Genomic DNA, 13795 nt, shown 5'->3' with positions numbered 1-13795 from the left:
CATCTCGGTTGCGACACAGTGATAAGGGGTAGCGAACATCTCATACCTGGTGTGAATGCTAATCAGTCAGGAGTTCTCCTTTTCCCAAGACAGGGAACTGTTTCCTTCCAAATTTATTAGAACCTCCTCCACTGCCTCTTTGAAAAACCTTCTTTGTCACCCTCTCCCAAGTCCCGATACTTCTTTAAAAAAAAAATGGCTTCGGAGCTCCTTCTATTCTTGATATTGATTCTCTCTCTCTCCCCCCACCCCTCCTCCTCTCTCCTGTCTGTGTCTCTTCTGAGTGGTCTATTGATAAGTCCCTGGAGGCACTGGGTCAGCCTGCCCGTAGGAAACCAGACACAATGCACAAATCTCCGAGTGCCATTCTGCCATCAGCAAGCAGACCACGTTTAGGAGAGAGAGAGAGGAAAAAAAAAAACAGTAGAGCAAGAGACAGAGAGAGAGAGAGAGAGAGAGAGAGAGAGAGAGACCAACCGAGGGAGGGAGAGACCGAGAGGAAGAGGTGGGGGAGAGAGAGAGAGAGAGGGGGAGAGAGACAGAGGGAGAGAGACACGGAAGGAGAGAGAGAGAGTGTGAGAAAAAGACTGATTGGAACAGGAGGGAGGGAGAGAGAGAAAGGGAGAGGGAGAGAGAGAGCGCGAGAGGGAGAGCGACACTGCCAGTCAGGTTAATCATCCCTACTTTAATTAGCTGTTCGGCTTAGACATAAAACAATTGAATTTGAATGATCTGTCAGCAGGCTCGGCTGAACCAAAGGGGAAAAGCGAATATTACAAAAAGACTGTTGGTGTGTTCTGATAAGCAATACTGCTCCTACTGACAAATCCTCAAAGGGGGAACTATTAAAACTTACAACTAAACAAAAAGTGCAAATGTAAATGGCACTAGATAGAGGTCTTTTTAAAAAATGGAGTTTTCTACCCTAGTTTTATCAACGTAGATTTTTATGTGCAGGTGCCAGCATATTAGGGTCTGTGTGTAATGTGTGAAAGTTTATTAACGATGGTCTAGGAGTGTAGCAGACAGATGCTGCAGAGAACAAGACAGGTACAGTCGGATGCCGAGTCTAGATCTTGGAGGGAGATGGATGCTGGAAGAAGAGGAACCGTGGCAAGAGATCAGCACAAAGTCAGTGGGCAGACAGGCAGACAGATTTTAGGCACTGCACGATCTCGTCTAAAAAGGCAAAAGTTCTGATGCAATAATAGGTGCAAAACAATCCATCCGTCCTTCTCTCTCGGGAGCACTCCAAGGTACAGTTAAAATGGATTAATCTTTGTGACAAACAGAGCTGGCAAGGCAGACTATGGCAGACACTGAAGGCGATTCGCAGACCCAGAGAATACCAGAGCCGGGAAAAGCCACAGAGATCAATCTCTCCAACGCCCTAATTTAGCAGATGAGGAAACTGAGGGCCAGAGACTCAGGCTAATAAATCATAAAGGCAACAGCACTGTCGACATTGGAACCCAGGGCTCCACCAGTGCTGTTTCCATCATACCAGCCAACTTCCAGCTTTCTTTAAAGATTCTGGCCCAACAGGTATGGAAATCACCCTTGTCTTCATAATAATAAGATTCTTCCACCTATACAGCTAGTGCACAGACCTCTAATTCTTAAAAATGTCTAAATAGCTAAGTGGAAATTTTTGGGGGTTCATTTTGAATTCTAGGGGTAGGGATTTAAGTGCTTAATTCATTCTCAGAGAAAAGCAGAAAAATATTGCATTGTACAGGCCCAGTCTCAGCAAGGTATAGCTAGCTGGTGCCACATTCCAAGCTAGTGAAGGCCAGTTGATCGATCTACAAAGACCTCTCCCAGAGTTTGCAATTCTCTTTGTGAATATCATCCGCTATACATCACAATGTAAAAAGATGTGTTCTTTCATACAACTCATTTTTAAAATGTAGGCACACTGTAGGTGAAAGAGATTGACTCTTTCAGTTTACAGTGTCATTTTCAATCACTGATGAGATTTTCTATCTGAAAGATTAGCTATAGGCAACTTTTCCTATATATTTCATTTGAAACGAGCTACTAAAATAGAAAGGGGGAAACTGTATTATCTGCCTATGTATTTGATGGTACCTTTTTTGGACATATATGATCATATTCAGTAAGGATCTTCCTCTTAACAGCAGATAATTGAAGGTAAATTTTTTTTGAGGGGGAAAGGGGTGCTTAAGAAGAGAACAGTTCTATCAGATGTTACTGGAGAGATTAAGTCTCTTGTCCTAAGACAAGAATCATGGTGTATATAAAAGTGAAAACTCTCAGTCATGCTTCAGCAACGATGTTGCTACTTAGGGTGACAGAAGAAAACTGAAAGAAATGTCAGGCACCTGGGAGCCCACTCAAAGGCAAGTAATCAGAGAGAAGTCATGGCCAGAGTAATTTAGCTTATTTGCATGACAACCTCTTTAACAATGGCTGTTGTGACATGTCTAAAACATACGGTCCACAGTCAATCAATTTAGGGGGAAGAGGAATCAGTGATTTTGACATTGGTAGGTCCTCCTGCAGATCTCCAAGCACCTGATAGGCAAGAACCCAAGGCAGAGAAGTGCAGTCCTTAGTGAATGCGTTCTAGGTGACCTGCGTGAAAGGGGAATGAGCTTTGGAGTCAAACAGACCTTTGTAAAAGTGTGTAAGTCACAGCTGCTCTCACAGTCTCAGTTTCCCTGTCTGTAAAAGGTGGTAATATCCATCCCATAAGGTTATTTTGAGGATGACATGAGCTAACACAGATAGAATCCGTGGCTGGTCATTACATGGTAGCTTTTATTGAGCTTTTATTGAGGAAGGCAGAAAATGAGGGTGTGAATAAACAAAACTGCATACTCTGGATGTGCTGTGTGTATTATGTTCAAAGCATGCAGGTTTAAGACATGAATGCACATAACAAAGCAAGGATCTAATACAGATCCAGAAGTCTAATACAGACTTCTGCTGGAAAGGGTAAAGTTTAAAAGCCCTAAATTCTGGAATCTAAACTTCAGGGATTATCTGAGGGGTGTTTGAGCTCTTCGTTTCCAGACCTTGGTATATCTCCTGGCTAATAATAATAATAACCAAGATATCACTGAGCACTTGATTTGTGATGAGCACTCTGCTAAGTACTTAACATTTTTCATCATACTTTAGTGCCACAACAACCCTATGAATTAGGTACCACAAATCCTCACTTCATAGAAAAGAAAATCAAGGCATAGAAGACTTAGGTGACTTGTTCAAGAGCACACAGCTAGTAAGTGTGGAGCCAGAGATAAAACACAGGCAATCTGACTTTAAAGCCTGCATTCTTAGCCATAATGCTGGGCTGGCACATGGTAGGTATTCAGTAAATATGTGTTGAATAAATGAGCAAATGCATAAAACACCAGTGTTTCGATTTCATTACAAAATAAGTGCAAATCCATTCACGATCACCTGAGAGAATATTGTGCTAGGACTATACAATCTGTACCTCCTCTGTAGCTCACTTCAGGTGGCAGCCCTTCCTCAGAAGCCAGGGTCAGCCACGTCCCTGGACGGTGCTGAAAATGGATGAGGTGAAGATCGCTGGCTATGACCACCCAGGGCATTTAAATATCTGATGGCATTTTCAGCACTCTGAGGGTAGTGTTAGCACATGGGTTATTAATTGGCTTAATTCCAGTTCAGATAATTACATCGTGTCTCTTTAATTTTTTCCTGACTATGCCATTCTTCACTTCCTGTCATAAATGTGCTCTTTAAAAAAGCATAGGAACACACACAAACATATAGCTATATTTAAGGTTTGTATAATCATCTAGGGTGTTCTTTTTTTCTAAATGATTAGTATATAGTAGCCATGTAATAAATGAATGAATGGGCAAAAGAATTAAAGTTATTGCAAAATAAAGATAACTAGTTGAGATTTTTGTTTGGCACTGAAATAAACAGATTTTTAAACCATTTCCTTGGTGACAGGATTCCAATCATTTTTTTTTTTCTCATGGGCAGATATTTCAAGAGCTGATGACCTGCTCATGATAAGCTGATTTCCTTATACTGTGCAGTTTCCAGCATAAAAAACAGCAATGAAAACCGATCTTTTAAAGTAGAAAGTAAGACTAGGTCCCGAATGGCATAGTATATTGAACTCATAGGTTTCAGAATAGTCATTAATCCAGTTATTAGCCCCTGACTTATTTAGCAGCATTTTTCTTCACCAAACATATTACTAGAGTAATCTTCAAATAAAGAAGAAAAGGACAAGGGTTCCCAATTTAATAAGCTTAGGAAAGTTTGCCAGTCATAAACGCACACAGACCACCTCTTTTTCCCAAAGAATTCTTGACCTTTGAAATACTGACTGTGTCTACATGATACCAAAGAAAATCTCCTAGAGGCATCCATTTTAGTCATGTGCACAAATAGTTAAGTGCATCCATGGAAGAGCGTGGTTTATTAGTCCTTTTCAGTGTACATTTGTATGAACAAGTCACCAAATGTAAGGAGCATAGATAGGAAAAGAATAAAGGGTTAATTTGTTTACTATGCATGAGAGTGTCTAGATCTTTGCTTCCTCAGCTTTTAGTTCAAAATTCCATGTATACTCTGCACATACTAATAAATGCCATAATTCAATGTATGCCATAATTTGATTTACTTTCAAGCACCTTTTCTGGTTCAGCTCTCAAAGCTTTCCTTCCTATAAACTTCCTCCAAATTATTCTTCGTGACCCTCTGTAAATCATCATTTGAAATTGGTGTTTGTGGGATGACTCTAATGCTGCAGAGAGATTTGTATCAAACTAGACCTGTTTTCTTTTGAGAATCAGTGGTCAACTTCCACGCCCTTATCAGAGAACAAGCTAAATTAAATTAAAAAAAAAAAAATAAAACCCGAGCCCTTTCCCACTTCTTTGACCCCTGTAATAATGACAGCAGTCATTCAGTGACTGTCCTCTAGTTTGTTTCTCATGCTTTGAGACTGACATCTTTGGGACAAGGTCTGTACACTCTGCTCGGCATATTTAACACATTGTCTGGTATCACATCTGGCCGTGGTGGTAGATGATATCTCAGAAAAGCTGGAGGCAACAACTGTTAACTCTCTTACGTCTTCATATGCAATTGCAATTTATTTCCTCTGTACCTCGAGTTTCCAATATGTAAAAGGGGTATACTTATTGCCTGAAGACTAGTGATTTGATGCTTAGACTAAAGTAGTATTATTGGGTAGGATATTTAAGAATTAGCAAGGGAAAAGCACTTATACTAGAGATTTTTATAGCCTCACCACTATTTTTATAGCAAGAAGTCCTTGGATAACACATTCTAAATTCAAAATTTAAGTGAATTTTTAATTCAAAAGAAAAGTGGACAATATTTATACTGAATATTAGAGATAGTAAACAAACTCTTGGTTTTAAATTTAAATGTCATCTAGAAACAGCTTGATAAATTTTATAAAAGCACAGAATCTTAGCCCTAGGTGGTATTTAGGAGATTCTCTGGTTCTTTCAGTTTACAGAGAAAAGCTGAGTGGCTTAGACATATTATCTGATAAGTAGTGGAACCCAGTTTGTCTGTTTCTTGGTCCCATGCCCTCCTCAGCCACCGTGGGCAACATGGCTGTCACACGCTTGCCTTTCATAGTCCTGACCACCCTCCTTTTGGACATATTTTATTAAAGGGGCTCTTAAACTCTGGTGCTGAGAAAGGGGTTCTGTGTTCCACGTGTAGTCTGATAGACATGCCACGATGGAACTGTGGTAGGCTGAATAATGACCCGGAAAAAGATATCTCTAATCCCCAGAACCTACGAATGTTGCCTTATATGGCAAAGGAGTCTTGTGGATGTGATCTAAATGTAATCACAAGGATTTTTATAAGAGAGAGACAGAGAGTCAGAGCTAATAGTAAGAGATGTGATGACAGAAACAAGAGGTTGGAGTTATTTGTGGAAGGGGTCATGAGCCAAGGAGTGCAGATGGTCTCCAGAAGCTAGAAAAGGCAAGGAAATGGATTCTTCCCTAGAGCTTCCAGAGGAACCAGCCCTACTATCAGCTACCTTGACCTGGACATTATTTCACAACACAGCTAAAATATTTCTTAGCTTTTTTTTTTTTAAAGCAGATATATTACTTTGTTGATTCAAACTGAGTTTGTGATACAAGATTTCTTATTAGTCTTCAGAAAAATATTGACTAGGATAGGTCAAGAATGGGTCTCTCCTTCTTGCCCTTAAGGACTTCCTCCTAAGTTGACGTGGAGAAATATATGTAAAGATTATTGATTAATGGATCAGTTGCCTATGGATCCATCTAATCACACTTGCCTATGTCCAGTCTTACAGCAGCTCTTCATTGGTGGGTTGGTATTCATCTCCAAGTTAATCTACCACAGTCAACGGTAGGTTCTAGTTAGAAGCAAACTGAAGGGTTTTGCTGTGTAATTCTTGAGTGCAAGAAGATCGAAACTTATTCTAAACAGTGAGGTGCCCTCTTGCTAGCCCCCACCCCAAATTTGTTCTACTTTTTCCTAGTGGAGGTCAGAAATGGAGAAAAGAAGCAGCAAAAGGCAACATCATGCAAAACAAACTTTCTTCTTCGGACTTTGCCACTCAGATATGCATACAACCTGAGGACAGTGCTCCTAAAGAGTGGTTTTTGGCAGCATCAGTATTGTCTAGAAACTTGTTAGAAAAATAACTTCTTGGACCCTACTCTAGGCCTACTGAATCAGATACTCAGAGGTGACTATCTGAGTGCCTCTGTTTTAATAAGCTCTTTAGATACTTCTAAAGTCTAGCTGAGAATCATAGGGCAAATCTGTGAGATCTGGCAAGTGAAAAACATGTTGGACTCTGAGTGATATCACCTGTCCATCTGGGTGTAATTTAATTGTGGCTCTGTTGCTTGCCCACTATATGACCTTAGATCATGTTCTTAGTTCATCTCATCACATACAAAATGGGGATGACAATATTATATTATTAGTAGTATTATTAATCATTGCCCTGTCTATGCAAAAGGCTAATATAGGACATAATAAGATCATGAATATGAAAACACTATATACTTTATAACTGCAGCATTATTATTATGGAAGAAACATCAATTTGGATTGCGAGTGTCCTGGGACCAAGGTGTTGGGGATATCACCTTGATATTTCACATTAACCGAGGCTCTGAAGAAATAAGAGTAAAAAAAAGTTCAAGAAGCTCAAATGTCAGTTCTAATTCTCCAAGCCAAAAATGAAGCCTGGAAGTCTGTAGACTTTTAAATGATGTGATAATGAATGGAGGACCCACTGACATTTTTAGCTTCCAGAACCAGGTGCTGAATTTTTTGATTTGTTCATCAGGTAACAAAATGCAGTGGCAGTTTTGAATGCTATATCACCAATGAAAGCCTGTGGCTTGTGAGATTCAGAGTCATACTTCTTTATAAATTCCCAGTGCCACTCAGTTTTAGTAAAGCGGCCCATGATCTCTTTCATTTCCATACCATATTCTTTTTTTTTTTTTTTGTGGTACACGGGCCTCTCACCGCTGTGGCCTCTCCGGTGGCGGAGCACAGGCTCCAGACGCGCAGGCTCAGCGGCCATGGCTCCTGGGCCCCGCCGCTCCGCGGCATGTGGGATCCTCCCGGACCGGGGCACGAACCCGTGTCCCCTGCATCGGCAGGCGGACTCTCAACCACTACGCCACCAGGGAAGCCCCATACCATATTCTTAAGTAAGTAAGAAGCTCCAGGAAGCCAGCTCAAAGACAACTGATTATATTCACAGATTTTTCAATGGAAAAGATATAAATCCTGGTAGGTGGGAAGGGTTGTCCAGATCAGGATTGAGACTTTTTTAGATATTGAAGTCCAATCTCTTAAGGAGCCGAAAAAACTCTCACACAACCAGTTCAGAGACAACCATGATTTTCATGGAAAACCATCAGGATTTTATCCAATTTCTTAGTAATGAAAATTCACAGTATTTATCAAGGACTCTGTATAAGCGGGAAAAATATATCTTATAAAAGATACATAACCATCCCTTTTCCTTCTTGCATGAAATCATAGTAGGTATGCCTTTTGGCCTGAGGGCTCTTCCATCCTATCAAGATTAAAGTCTACATGTCACATTTTGTCAACTCTTTGGTGCCTGGTGCCTTGCAGGACAGTTGTGGTGTGGAAAAGATTCTGCTTGGATTGTTACTTCCTCTGAGCCAGTCACAACGTGTGCATCAGGGGAAGCAGCTGCACCTTTTAAGAGCTCTGTGTCCTTAAGCAAGTCATCTGCCCTTTTAAATTCATAGATTTTTCATTTGTAAAATGTGGATATGTGACTTAATAATCTCACAAATTGTTGAGATCACAAGTTGAGGATCAAAAGGAATGATATATTCTAAATGCTTTGTAAGCTAAAGATCCCATTTGCTTGGCACTATTGATGTTATTACTTACACTTCAACAGAAGAGTAAAGGTATATATGGAAATGCTGCATATGGCAGCCTGCACACTTTCAGGCATTTAAGTTGTATATAACACCATGGTTTTCTCCTTAACTTACATTAATCTTTTTGTCAGGTTATAGTTAAGGTGGTAACTAAGGATGTTATTTCCTTTAAATCCCTATATGATCTTTGGGTCAATTATGATCAGTTATACATTAAATAGACACTGTTGCAGAATTTATTATGGTTCTGTTCTGGCCAATATTCCCTAAGTAAAAACAGATTCAAAATAAAAGCTACATAGCATCCAAAGCTGGTATTGAGGAGTGAAAATATCTTCAAAGGCCATTCCTTGGTTGCTCAACATCAAACACCTACTTAGAAATGTCTATTAGTTCAACAAGCATTCCTGAAGGAAAATCTGTAGCAAAGCTACTGGGTGTTCAACATTTCAAAAGACAGGAACATGTATCTTGCCACGATGCAAATTATTATTGCTTGAATTGCCCAAACTTTGTTTAAACTAACCTATGAGTCGAGTTCAGATGAAGAGCCCATGCACTGTTGCCACTCAGTAGCTCTAAGAATAGGTGGTACCCAATCAATGAGTCCTTCCAATGGCAGGGAAATTACCTGGTATATTTTAATATAAATCATTAATGTAATTGTGCAAAGGACATATCTAAATATCTAGAACTGTTATTTAAATCTTTCACTGTTGTATACAATCCCATCTTTTCTGTTGTGCACCCTTAACTAGACTATAATAAACCCTGACTTACACTTCTCTGAATTTCCCAATGCCTCCAGTACAGTGGTTTACACATAGCATTTGCTTCCAAAATATCTGCTTTTTAATTGGATTCAATTCTTATTGGCTTTTCTTGGTGGCAATTAAGCCACATAAAGTGGCCATAGATAAAGGCATCATTATCACTGAGGTGAAAGTTGCAATTCTTAATTCTTTTTTTAAATTATGGATTGGGCCACTTATTTTTCCCATGTGACACTTAACCTGACTAATTGTAGAAGTAAATAGAAAAACATGATTCTCTTCTAAAAAGCTCACTTTACATGCAACATTTTTAGGAATTCAGCTAATGTATCAAGCAGAATCATTCTGCACAATGAAGGTGATGGTGAGTATGTACTACAGCTTTGACGGCAAATATTTTAAATTAAAGCAAGCTACACACAAATTACATAAACATAAATATGCACTCTCTCACAAAACCGCATTTGCACATCCTTAAACTTAAATTAATGCAAAGCAGAGATATATTCTTTTGTTCTAGTGGAATACAAATGATGAAGACTAATAAATGAATAAGTAAAGCACTGGGTAACCAAATCAATGTCTGCTCAATTCTGGTCAAGGAGGTGAAGTGAGGTTTCCCTTTGAGTCAGAGAATGTAGTGGGTAAAAAGGACGTGAATAGCTGGGGGGATTTCCTGAGGCCATTGCAGACCAGCTCACATACTGTTAAGAGGCTTGTTTTTATGAGACTTTTGGTTGCATTTGTAACGCTTGCAAGGTCCCCTAGAGCATTAAGTGCCGCATCACAGCACTACAACTACAGGACTAAATGTGAGAAGTACATTCCAAGCTTCTTTTTCTTTCAGATCCAAATATCTGGGAGTTTGTAGATATTTTCAAGACTGCTTTCCCTCCTTTGTTTCCCCCCTCCACTCCCATCCCTCCCCCCGCAACAAAAATCCTTTCTAATAGGACTACATGGAAAGGACTTTCTGTTTTCAGTAAAAATCTAAATTCTTGTACTTAAAAAAAATGATCAACTGTAAAACCTGTGGATTAGTACAGTTAATTATTTCCATAGATAGAACATATTTCATTAAAAACAACAACAACAACAAAACCTGCTCTGACTGGTAAGTTTTTTCTAGATTAAGGATTTAGCCACAGTTTTATAATTATTTGTTGTCTGTCAGGCTTGGTGCGTATTAATTGGTGACCATTTCACTACTGCATTAAATTATTGATATGTTGAAATTATTAGCTGGTACTGCCACCATTTTTTCTTTTGAACAGTGCCACCCATTTCTTTCAAGTTTGCTTCAAAACAAAAAGTCTGGAATCTAATTTATCAAGAAAACAACTGTGAAGTTCAGAAAAAGGATAGGAATCACCAAAAGAATCAGATCCAATCTTAAAATCACTAGGGAGAACAAAAACTCACTTAACCCTCAAAGTATATGTAAAAGTGGGCATTCTGGTTTTGTTGATGAAGAAGCTGAGGCTTCCAGAGGTTAAGTAACTTCCCCAAGGCGCAGAGTTGACAGGTGGCAACCTGTGTGTCACACCTTGGTCTGTCTGACAAAGCCTGTTCTATTTTCTTTTACACTCTCCATCCCCAGAAAGTCTCTGGCTATCTAGGAGTTTCTTTGGGATGTGCCATCAGGTTCATGGGGTGACATAACAATTACAATTCTAATAATTGTTAAATGTATATGTATTAGGTATATACATATATGCTTAATACACATATGATTATATATATACTATATATGCCATATATATTAATACTTAGCACTTAGAGTATGCCAGATATTATTCTAAGTACTTTATTGTTTAGGATTTATTCTTTACAGTTTAGTACTATTTACTTAGTCTCATAACATCTCGGTCAGGTAGAAAATATTATTATCATCCCATTTTGCAGCTAAGAAATGTAAGGCATACAGCTAGAAAGTGATACAGCCCAAGCTACTCTCCATTACCCTACCTGTCTCAGGTACATTTTCCTATGTGTTACTACCTAGAGAACATACCTGACCTGACCTCTGCCTATTCTTTCAAGACTTTGCTCCCTCTTAGTATATAATGAGTAGATCTTAGAAGGCAGAGTAACTTAACCAGTCAATAGTTTACTTTCTAGGGAATGAAAAGAGATAACTTAGTGGAAAATTCCCATTTGTGGAAGAGCAAGTCTCCAAAGCAAGATATTATGGCCTGGAAAGTAGGGGAGACACTTTGGGTAGGTGGGTTTTCTGGGTCTTTCAAACCCTAACGCACATACGACCATTGATACATAAACCCAATTTAATTCAATATATATTTAATGAGCACCTGCTATGAGTAAAAGACTCTGTTAGAACCTAAGATCTAGAAAATAGTTACAAAGAAGAATAAGAAGCCATAACCATAATTTTTAGAATATGGGAGAAAACAAATACCACGTAACTAAAATACAATGCAAAATAAAGCCATTACCATAAAGTGTTGCTAACAAAATTCCGTAGGTTCAGTGGCTTGAGGAATATCATCTGATGATGGACACTGAAAAAAGTTACCCTAAGACGGCAGTGTTTGAGATGGACTTTGGAATGTGGGAAAAGTTCCAACTGTTCAGCATGGGATGAATAAAAGCATGGAGATAGTAAGGCATGAACTGTATTTGGGGTTGATTTGATTAGCTTCTAGCATACTCAAAGGACAGCAGTAGGAGTTTGAGATGCTCTTGGTGGCACATCCAGGTGCGATTGTCTAGTTGGCAGCTGGTACCATGTCTGTGGTACCTGAGACTATAAGCTAGGACTAGATACTCAGATCTTCAGGGAGGTGATCCAAATGTCTGGATGAAGCTAAAACTGCTCACACACTTCAATAATGCAGTGAGGGAAGAAAGAAAGGCAAACTTACATTTTGTGGGCAGATGAAGGAAGAATGCATGAAGGGGCAAGAAGGAACATTCAGATGAATAGGAGAATCATGAAAACAGATGTTATGGAGCCCAAAGGTAAAGACTGATCTAGAGAAGTGGAGATAGATGGTCAAAACAGTCAAATCACTAATGGTGAAGAGGCATATTTCAGAGCTGGAGTCTTTCTTCATCATTGAACTCATCTTTAAAAGGCCTACCTCTAGAGCGACCTTCAAGATGGCAGAAGAGTAAAATGCGGAGATCACCTTCCTCCCCACAAATACATCAGAAATACATCTACACGTGGAACAACTCCTACAGAACACCTACTGAATGCTGGCAGAAGACCTCAGACTTCCCAAAAGGCAAGAAACTCCCCATGTATCTGGGTAGGGCAAAAGAAAAATGGAAAAACAGAGACAAAAGAATAGGGACATGACTGGCACCTCTGGGAGGGAGCTGTGAAGGAGAAAAAGTTTCCACTCACTAGGAAGCCCCTTCACTGGCGGAGATGGGGGGTGGCAGCGGGGAAGCTTCAGAGCCACGGAGGAGAGCCCAGCAACAGGGGTGCAGAGGGTAAATCGGAGAGATTCCTGCACAGAGGATCACTGCTGACCAGCACTTACCAGACTGAGAGGCTTGTCTGCTCCCCCGCCAGGGCGGGTGGGGGCTGGGAGCTGAGGCTTGGGCTTCAGAGGTCAGATCCCAGGGAAAGGACTGGGGTTGACTGTGTGAACACAGCCTGAAGTGGGCTAGTGCACCACAGCTAGCCGGGAGGGAGTCTGGGGCAAAGTCTGGAACTGCCTAAGAGGCAAGAGACCATTGTTTCGGGGTGCATGAGGAGAGGGGATTCAAAGCACCACCTAAACAAGCTCCAGAGATGGGCGCGAGCTGCGGCTATCAGCATGGACACCAGATGGGCATGAAATTCTAAGGCTGCTGCTGCAAGAAGCCTGTGTGCAAGCATAGGTCACTATCCACACCTCTCCTCCCAGGAGCCTGTGCAGCCTGCCACTGCCAGGGTCCTGTGATCCAGGGACAACTTCCCCGGGAGAACACATGGCACGCCTCAGACTGTTGCAATGTCACGTTGGCCTCTGCTTCCGCAGGCTTGTCCTACATTCCGTCACCTCCCCCGACCCCCACCCCCCCACCTCCATGGCCTGAGTGAGAAAGAGCCCCCTAATCAGCCACTCCTCTAACCCCGTCCTGTCTGGGCAGGGACAGATGGCCTCAGGCAACCTACACGCAGAGGCCGGGCCAAATCCAAAGCTGAACCCCAGGAGCTGTGCGAACAAAGAAGAGAAAGGGAAATCTCTCCTGGTAGCCTCAGGAGGAGTGGATTAAAACCCCACAATCAACTTGATGTACCCTGCATTTCTGGAATACCTGAATAGAACAAATTATCCCCAAATTGAGGCAGTGGACTTTGGGAGCAACTGTAGACTTGGGGTCTACATCTAATTTGTTTCTGGTTTTATGTTTATCTTAGTTGAGTATTTAGAGTTTATTATCATTGGTAGATTTGTTTATTGATTTCACTGCTCTCTTCCTTTATATATATATATATATATTTCCTTTTTCTCTTTTTGTGAGTGTGTATGTGTATGCTTCTTTGTGTGATTTTGTTTGTATAGCTTTGCTTTTACCATTTGTCTTAGGGTTCTGTCTCTTTGTTTTTGTTTTGTTTTGTTTTGTTTTTTTTTT

The 13795-nt window shown here is 40.3% G+C and overlaps 1 protein-coding gene across 2 annotated transcripts in view; it reads right to left on the bottom strand.

The window, feature by feature from the left end:
• ZBTB20 (zinc finger and BTB domain containing 20) overlaps positions 1-13795 on the bottom strand; it is a 165979-nt gene that overhangs the window by 118274 nt on the left and 33910 nt on the right. The window contains exon 1 of one of the 2 annotated variants that reach the window (XM_024735375.1): positions 47-136. The exons of the other annotated variant lie outside the window; for it this stretch is intronic. The gene's annotated coding sequence lies outside the window, so the exon portion shown is untranslated. Of the gene's footprint in view, positions 1-46; positions 137-13795 lie in introns of those variants that run through there. 2 annotated transcript variants of the gene reach the window in all.

Source organism: Neophocaena asiaeorientalis, unplaced genomic scaffold (genome assembly GCF_003031525.2).
Source record: "Neophocaena asiaeorientalis asiaeorientalis breed wild unplaced genomic scaffold, Neophocaena_asiaeorientalis_V1.1 scaffold136, whole genome shotgun sequence".
NCBI lineage: Eukaryota > Metazoa > Chordata > Mammalia > Artiodactyla > Phocoenidae > Neophocaena > Neophocaena asiaeorientalis.
The sequence above is the reverse complement of the archived record's forward strand: the minus strand, read 5'-3'. Positions and strand labels throughout refer to the sequence as shown.